We start from the raw sequence: 10,016 nt of genomic DNA, 5'->3' as shown, positions 1-10,016 counted from the left end.
TGGGGCAGGTGGTGGCTTGGGCCCCCCATGGACATCTTTTCTGTTTTTTGGAAGAGGAGGAAGGATGCAGAGAGAAAACAGAGTTAAACATGTTGTATATCAGCTCTTAGTAACCTTTGAAGATTTATATAATGGTGCAACAAGAAAACTGGAAAAGAATGTGATTTGTGATGAATGTGAGGGTTGACATGGTAAGAAAGGATCAGTAGAGTGCTGCCCTAATGGCTAGAATGCAAGTAAGAATTCATCAGATAGGACCTGGAATGGTTCAGCAAATTTAGTCTGTGTTCATAGAGCACCAGGGCCATGGGAGAGGGATCAGTCCTAAAGAGAGGTGAAAAGCTGCAAAGGAAGGAAGATAGTAGAGACAAGAAAATTCTAGAATTTCATGTTGATAAAGGCATGAAAAATAGACAGAAGATAACATTCCATGGTGAAGGGACCAAGAGCAAGGACTGGAACCAGGAGATATTATCATTGTCTTAGATCTGAAGGACCATGCTGTTTTTATTCCATGAAATGTAAAAACATGTAAACGGACATAGAGCTGGTTGAAACATTATGTTGCTTTCAAAGGCCCATATTCATTCTTGATAACCAAACCACAGTTATCACCCCTCATCCAGGTCAGATTGTCAAGCAGGGAGATATAAAATGTGTGCCCAATGAAGGTAGGTTAATTTGTCATAGAACACATGAAAAGGGTCACCTAATTATCATGTTTGAGGTAAAAATGCTTTCCTGAAAAAAATGCTTTCTCTCTCCTGATAAACTTTCTTTGATGAAAAAATTTCCACCTGAGAGGAAGGAAGTAGAAGACATTGAAGAAATGGATCAGGTTTAACTAGTGGGCTTTGATCCAAATAAGGACAGTGCCATTATAATGGAGAAGCATATGAGGTTGATGAATGTCATCCTAGAGGCAGTGTTCAGCATCAAACCTCTTAATGCAGGTCAGTGAATAACACTTGCTGCAAGCATTTTATATGCAGTAATGAATGAACGAAGGACTATAATCATAATATCTCACAACTTGCTATTGTTTTTGTTTTAATATTCAATTACAGTAGTGTTTTAAACCTTAAATGAAGAACAAACACAAATATAAAAGCTCAAAAAATAATAAATCGAACCATTGTTAAGTTGTGGTCTGTCTGTACAAAATACATTTATGTCTTCCCAAGGTCTTTGTGTTACTCAGCATTTTGTTGCTGTGACAAAAATACTGAGATGAACAACTAAAAAGGAGGAAATGGGTTTTTTTGGCTCATAATTTCAGAAGTTTCTAACAATGGTCACTTCTGTTTGCTTTTGAGTTTATCGTGTGGCAGTCCATAATGTTAGAGAAAAGCTATTCACCTCATGATGCCCAAAAAGCAAAAAAAAAAGAAAGAGAACAAGAAGAATTGAAGACAAAATATACCCTTTCAAGTGTACACCCCCAATGATCTACTTCTTCCAACTAAGCTCCACCTTCTAAAGTTTCCACCACCTCTCCATAACCCAGTAAGCTTTGAATCCACAAATATATTAATCCATTCATGAGATCAGAGGCCTCATGATCCAATTACCTCTCAAAGGCCCCATATCTGAACATTGCACACTGGGGAACAATCCTTCAACACATGAGCTTAAATGGGGGACATTTAAGACCCAAACCATAATAATCCCCAAAGGTTTCATCTCCTTACAACATTAAGTTCAAAATCGCATCTAAATTTTATTATCTCTGAAGTCCAAAATCTAATCACCTTTTTAATCTAAATCAGATATAGATAAAACTTTGAGTACAATCCTTCTTAGAGTACATTTTGTCTCCATCTTTAGATGTGTGAAACTAAAATAACAAGTTATCTGCTTTAAGCATATGATGGTTTGATAGGCATAGGATAACACTTACAGACATTCTGGTTCAAAAAATAAAAAGAGTCACTGACCTTAAGCAATTTTTAAATTCTTCAGACAGAAAACTCCATTAGATTTCTTGGCTCCATCCTCTGGGCTCTTGGATTCTGCCCTTCTGAATCATACTTCCTTATTCACAAAAATAGCATAAACTAGGTAGCTTATAAACAACGTGGTGATACTTGGAGATACACCATTAGAAGGTAAGCTGGTTTAGGTGAGTTTATGATGGCGAAGACCTCATCATGGGAGAGAATTAATTCAGCTCTTAGATTTAAAACTCTGTATCAAGTCTACCATAGCAAAACCCAGTTCTGGCCCAAGCCCCACAATCTCTACCACCAGGGCAATACCTGCAAAACTAGTCATGAGAACTGCTTTAGGCCAGGTGGCTGACAACCTGATTCCACCTGATGAGGAGCAGGTCAAGAAAACTAGCACAGAGTTTTGTATTGGAGCCTGTGTCAGGCCCACCATAGTGAAACCAAGCACACAATAGAAACTGAAGGCTCTTTTGCAAACCAGGGCTCACAGATGGAGCCTCTAATACACCTGGCATCGGGTACAGATCTGTATGCTGGCCAGACAAACTTGATTTTTTTAGCCTGTATATTTCCAGCCTGGAATGGGCCAAAGACACACCTGCCCTCCTCCAAAACCTGTGCAGGATGCTTTAGCTATGACAATCAGATGCACCCCAGCTTAGTATCAGCCTTGATAGCCAAGAGACTGTCTCCACCACAACTCATCAGACAGCAAAGCTATCAGCAGGCCAGTGTTCACAAATGAGACTCTACAAGTTCCCCAGCATGAGGCAGAGACCTGACCCCCAGTGGTATTTGTGTTGTGGCCTACATCACCAACAGCTGCAGCATAAGCCTCAATGTACCCCGGAGACTGTGCTGGTCCTATTATTTATGAGACTCAGGCATAACCCAGATCTGCATTAGTCTAGGTGGCCAACGGACTGCCTTCATCAGCACTACCCTAACCTCAGGCAGCATAGCATAGTGCAAGATCCTGTTTCTTGAGGACAGAATATGATAGTATAAGACTTTTTTTCTGGAACTTAGTTGTGGACTGGTAAAACTAATGCTGGACAAATTCTTCTAACAGCCCCCTCTCCAGGTCTTTCTGTGGACAGATGCTCTGGAATAGCTCCAGTGCCAGAGGAAGACAGGCAGCCTCAGTCTATTAGACTTCTATTCTATTTAGCACCATCTCTTGCTGGGTGCAATGATCTTAAGCCATGAGTTTACCTCAGCAACGAGCAGCCCATAGAACTGGTCCTACTGCAGTGTTGTGTGGGTCTTGGCAGGCCAGAGGCCCATAGTGTCACAACTTGGCAGCATTTGTGGCTATAGGCATGACAGTAGCCTGGGGCTGATTCATTCATAGTAACTCTGCCAGTGCTGTGCAAAATCCCTCAGTACTGACCACAGACTGATAACTGTAGAAGAGGCTTGTGGGGCTACTATTTCTAAGTTCTTTCTAAACAACACACCAATAGTATACTCGGGATAAACCTGGGCTTGGATTTCCCTCTAGTATTGAAAAGTGACAAAACTCCAAGCAGAGGACTTCCATCAAAATGGACCCAGGCACCATTTACATGCTAAAAAGTGGAATCAACTACAGGTTCAGAGAAAATAAGCAGTATTTCTAGAATCTCTGGAAAGGCAAATACAAAACAAATTCAGTTTAGAAAAAATGAGATGAAATGAATACTTCATATGTCAATGCACATGTCAACATGTCAACACACATCAAGTGCTTTAAGGAAATTGTGATTTCACCTAATAAGATGCCAGAAACATACCAGATAGCCATCAGTGTTCAAAAATTTTTAGAGAATTTAAATCATTTTAGATTTAAGTTTTAAGGAAACTCAACTGGCTTGAAGAAAACTGAAAAAAAAATTTAATACTCTAACAAAATAACAAAGAGATAGAAGCAATCTTTTAAAAAATCAAACAAAAATCCTTGAGCTGAAAAATATATTTAGAAAAATTAAAAATGTAATAGAGAGCATGCAGGAAAGATCAAATAGAAGAATTATGAGCTCAGATAGGCTATTTGAAATGGACAGTTGGAGAAGAAAAAAGAATAAAGAGGAATAAAGAAGAATTAAATGAACTTCAGGACAGTATTAGAAGAACAAATATGTTTTGGGGATTCAAGAAGGAAATGAGAATGCCATGGGAGTAGAAAGCTTGTATTCTAAAAAATAAGAAAAGTTTCCCAGCTTAAAGAAGGATACAAATACCAGCTATATGAAGTTCAAAGGTTATCAGTCATTTTCAACTCAACCAAGTCTATCTCAAGACATTTTATAATTAAGCTCACAAAAGTGAAAAAAAAGATTCTCAATCTGTAAGAGAAAAAAACACACATGTGCACGGGTATGCATGTGCACATACACACATACACACAACACAGAGATTTGTCCCAGTTCCCCTGACAGCAGACTCTGAGGAGAGTAGCGCAAGACTTCTCACAGTACTGAAGGGGGAAAAAAAAAAAAAAAAAAACTGTAAATGGAGAATACTGTATCCAGTAAAGCTACGCTCTAAAATAAGAGATAAAGACATTCCCCAAAAAACAAAAACTGAGAGACTATCTTTTATCAGACCTGTCCCACAAGAAATGCTAATTGCTTTCTTCAAACTAAAATAAATGATGTTAATGAGTGAGAAGAAAATGGGGACAGGTATAAAACACAATGGTAAGAGTAATTATAAAGACCAATTCAGAATACACCAATATGGCTAAGTATGGTACATAAAATAATTATTCTTTAGTATAAAGACTACTATATTAAAATAACAATATCTACAGTAATATGTTAAGAGATAGGCAATATAGAAAGATGTAAAATGTGTCTTCAAAAATTCAAAATGTAGGAAGGAATGGAGTACAATTATAGGATTTTTGTTTGTTTGTTTATTTTTCCTTGTCCTTTTCCTTGTTGGTTTGTTTCTGTTCTTTATAATCGTAAGTTGCCATCGTTTCAAAATAACTTGTTCTAATAAAAAGATGTCTTTTGTAAGCCTTGTGATAATCACAAAGCAAAAATCTATAATAGACAAACCAAAAATAATGATCAATGAATTGAAATGCACTTCTAGAATAGATCATTTAACCACAAAGGAAAACTATAGGACAGGGAGAAAGAGAAAGAGAGAGAGAGAGAGAGAGAGAGAGAGAGAGAGAGAGAGAGAGAGAGAGGAGGGAGGGAGGAAGGAAGGACAAGCTACATAATGGCTGTAGTAAAACCTTACCTGTCAATAATTGCCTTCAATGTATAAGGATTAAATTCTCCAAATAAAAGACACAGAGTAGTCAGGTGCAGTAATTTATGCCCATAAACCCAGCTACTTAGGAGTCTGAGACAAGAGAATCACAAGTTCAATAAAAAAGCCTGTCTCAAAATTAAAAAAATAAAATGGACCAGGATATAGCTCAGTGGCAGAGAGCCCCTAGGTTCCATTCCCAGTACATGTTAAAAAAAAAAAAAAAAGAGTGACTAAAGAGATTAGAAAACAAGATCTACCCACAGATTGTTTATAAGAATTTTACCTCATCTCTAAGAACACACATAAACTGAAAGTGAAGAGATGGGATAAGATATTCTACACAAATGGAATCCAAACAAAAGTATGAATAGCCATATTCATATCATATTTATATAAGATAAATTGAATTTTAAATCAAAAGCAGTAAAAAGAGACAAATGTCATTGTACAATGATAAAGGAGTCAATGCAACAAGAGGAAATAACAACTCTAAATATATTCACCCGATATCATAGAACCCAGATTTTTAAAGCAAATATTAATAAACTGAAAAGAAGCTATAGTTTTAATAAAAAAATAGTTAGGGACTTTAACATCATACATTCCTCAATGGACAGATCATCCAGACAGAGATTCAGCATTCTCCAGGATACATCATATTATAAGCTACAAAATAAGCCTCAACAAATTTAAAATCTTAAATCATACTGAGTATTTCTGATTATGATGCAATCAAACTAAGAAGTGAATGACAAGAAAAAACATTGGACACTATACAAATACATGGAAATTAAACAACCTATTTTGAATAAACAATGGATTAAAAAATAAACCAAGAGGAAATTTAACAATTTCTTGAAACAAATGAAAATGTTTGAAAATACCAAACCCTGTGGGATATAGCAAAAGCATTATGAAAAGGGAAGTTTATAGAATCAATGCCCACATCAAAAACATAGAAAGATGTCAAATAAACAACCTATTGCTGCATCTCAAGGAAATAGAAAAACAAGAAACAAACAAAATTCAAAATTGTTAAAAGGAAAGAATTAAATTTTAGAGCAGAAATAAATGGAACAGACTTTTTTTAAAAAGCACAAAAGATCAATGAAGAGAGGCTTTTTTGAAAAGATAAACAAAATAGGAAAGCCTTAGTATACTAATTAAGAAAACAAAAGAGAGAATAGGAAAGACAGTAGAATGAATCAGACATAACTTTCCTGTATATATGAACACATGACCAGTGTAACTCCACATCATGTACAACCACAAAAATACATTCTACTGTCATGTATAACTAAAAAGAACAAATTAAACATTTAAGAAAAGAAAAAAAGAGAGAATAGTCAAATAAATATAATCAGAAATTTTTAAAAAGGAGACTTTATAACTGACACCAGAGAAAAGCAAAGGATCATTAGAAATTATTATGACCAACTCTATGCCAACAAATTTGGTAATGTAGAAGAAATGGACAATTTCTTAAACTTATACATTTTATAAAGACTGAATCATGATGAAAAAAGGATCATGATGAAAAAATTAACATAATGTTATCAAATAACAAGATTGAATCAGTAAGGAAAAGCCTCCTGATACAGAAAAGTGTAGAACCAGATAGCTTCACTGCTGAATTCTACAAACATTTAAAGAAGAATTAATACCTATTAAGAGATTTTTTAAAAAGAAGAGGAAGGAATTCTCCCAAACACATTTTACAAGGCCAGTAAGACCATGATGTCAAACCCAGAGACATAATACAAAAAAGAAAATTCTACACCAATATCCTTGATGAATGCAGATGCAAAAATCTTCAGTCAAATCAATCCAATGTTCACTGTGATCAAATGGGATTCATTCCAGGAATGAAAGGATGGTTCAATATCCAGAAATCAATATCGTGTCACATCACATCAACAGAATGAAAGACAAAAACCATACAGTTATCTCAATAGACACAGAAAAGGCATGGGATAAAATTCAACATCTTTTCATGATTAAAAACACTAAATAAATGAGGTAAAGAAGAAACAAACTTCAACATAATAAAGGCCACCACCTGTAATAAACCAACATTTCACATTATCCTGAAAACTCTAAAATCTGGAAAAGAGAAAATGCTTTTTTTTTTTACTCAACATACTTCTGGAATTTCTAGCCAGAGAAAACAGGCAAGAGAAAGAAGTGAAGCACATCCAAATTAGAGAAATCAAATTGCCACTGCTTGAGCCAAGATTGTGGCTCAGTGGTAGAGCGCTTGCCTAGCATGTGTGAGGCACTGGGTTCGATCCGTGGCACCACATAAAAATAAAAACAAATAAAATAAAGGTACTGTGTCCATCTGCAACTAAAAAAATTTAAAAATTAAAATTAAAAAATTCTCACTGCTTGCAGATGACATGATCTTATGTATAGACAACCTCAAAATCTTCACCAAAAGAACAATTATGACTAACCAAGAAATTCAGTAAGGTTGCCGGATAAAAAAATTTACATACAAAAATCAGTAGCATTGACATATACTAATACTGAATTATCAGAAATAGAAAAGTCAAAAAAGCAATCCCATTTACAATAGCTACAAAAACTAAATTATATAAGAATAAATTTAATCAAAGAAGCAAAAGATCTCTACAATGGAAATTGTAAAACATTGATAATAGAAATTGAAGAGAACACACAAAAAAAGCGGAAAGACATCCTATATTTGTGGATTGGAAGAATCAATGCTGTAAAAATTATGAGTATTTTCATAAGCAATCTATAGATTCAAGGCAATCCCTATCAAAACCAATGACATGCTTCAGAGAACTGGAAAAAAAATTCTAATATTCGTATGGAACCACAAAAGACCCAAATAGCCAGAGCTATCTTGGGCAAAAAGAACAAAGTGAGAAGCATTACACTACCTGACTTCAAAACATACTACAAAGCTGTAGAAATCTAAACAGCATGGGATTGGCATAAATTTAGACATGAGTCAATAAGCAGAATAAAGAGCCTAGAAGTAAACCCACATTTCTATAGCTAACTGATTTTCTTCTTTTTTTAATTTTAGAAATTTTTTATTCTTATTTTTTCACTTTATTTTTTATTTCTTATATACATGACAATAGTGGAGTGCATTACATTCATAATTATCCATTCACAGCACCATTTTTTGTGCTAGCTGATTTTCAACAAAGGTGCAAGGACATGCATTAGAAAAAGGGCAGTCTTTATAACAAATGGTGCTGGGAAAATTGAATCTTCATATACAGAAGAATGAAACTACATACCTGTTTCATTCTTAAGAAAAAAACCCCCTCAAAATGGAATATTTAAATATAAGACATGGAATTATGAAATTGCTAGAAGAAAACGTAGGGGAAATGCTTTAGGACATTGGAATAGACAAGGATTTTTTTGGATAAGGCCCTAAAAGCAGAAAACAAAAACAAAAATTGACAAATGGGATTATGTCAAACTAAAAATCTTCTGCACAACAAAGAGACAAGCTGAGAACAGCACCAAATATTTGCAAACTAGACATCTGATAAGGAATCAATGTCCAGAATACATAAGGAACTTTAGAAACTCAACAACAACAAAAAAAAAACCCAAATAACCAGATTTTAAAATGAGCAATAGATATAAATAAACATTTTCCAAAGGACATACAAATAGTCAACAGGTACATTTTTTAAAATGTTCAACATCACTAATTATCAGAACTTCAATGAAATACCTCCTTACGATAGTAGGAATGGCTGTCACCAAAAAGACTGAAGATAATAAGTGTTGTTGAGGATGTAGAGAAAATGAAACCTTTGCACACTATTGGTGGGAATGTAAATCAAAACAGCCATTATGGGAAACTATATGGAGGTTCTTTGAAAAAATTAAAAATTTAATTATCTTATGATGGAGCAGTTCCCTACTGGGTATATAGCCAAAGGAAATTAAATTAGTATGTCAGAGACATCTAAACTCTCATGTTCATTGAAGCACTATTCACAATAACCAAGAAAAGGAAGCAACTTATGTGTACAATAATGAATGAATGGATAAAGAATATGTTGTACATATACACATGGAATACATCTAACCATAAAAAGGAGCACAATCCTGTCTTTGATGGCAATATGAATAAAACTAGAAATCATTATATTAAATGAAGTAAGCCAAGTAAGAAAGATAAGTATAGAAGATAAGTACTACATGATATCACTCATGTGGAATCTAAAAAATGTTGATCTCATAGAAGTTGATAATAGAATGGTGATTACCAGAGGCTGGGGAAAGTGGGGCAGCAAAGGGATGCAGAAAGTTTGATCAATGAATACTAAGTTATAGTGAGATAGGACCAAGAAGTTCTGGTGTATTATTGTATGGCAAGGTGACTATGAAGAACAATCATGCACTATAAATTTCAAAAAGTTAGCATATTTGAAAGTTTTCACCATAAGAAAATGATAAATGTTTGAGGAGATAGATAATGTTTAGCCTGATTTAAGCAGTGTATACATATATCAAAGTATTATATGGTACCCCATTAATAAATGCAATTTTTATGTTTCTGTGTATCAGCTAAAAAAAAGAATACAAAATAAAAAATGTTCAGTATAACTAATACTGTACAGGTTTAATTGTGGTAGGAAGAATGGTTAAACTGTGGATGTTGAAATCTCCAGAAGTCTTTTACAAACAAAGCAGATTCCGGAGAGCAGGGGTTGACTCAAGAAAGATGAAATCTCAGGCATGTTCCAGCCCTCTGAACATTATCTGAGGCATTTTCTACATACCTAAAGTATTTCTCCTATAAAGGAAGAGTTC

The 10,016-nt window shown here is 34.6% G+C and overlaps 1 pseudogene; it reads left to right on the top strand.

Moving 5' to 3' along the window:
- Positions 1–230: 230 nt before the first annotated feature.
- LOC143402506 (dnaJ homolog subfamily A member 1 pseudogene) lies at positions 231–948 on the top strand (annotated as a pseudogene).
- Positions 949–10,016: the final 9,068 nt, after the last annotated feature.

This window comes from Callospermophilus lateralis, chromosome 6 (assembly GCF_048772815.1).
Source record: "Callospermophilus lateralis isolate mCalLat2 chromosome 6, mCalLat2.hap1, whole genome shotgun sequence".
Classification (NCBI taxonomy): domain Eukaryota; kingdom Metazoa; phylum Chordata; class Mammalia; order Rodentia; family Sciuridae; genus Callospermophilus; species Callospermophilus lateralis.
This window is presented reverse-complemented; position numbering and strand designations above follow the sequence as displayed.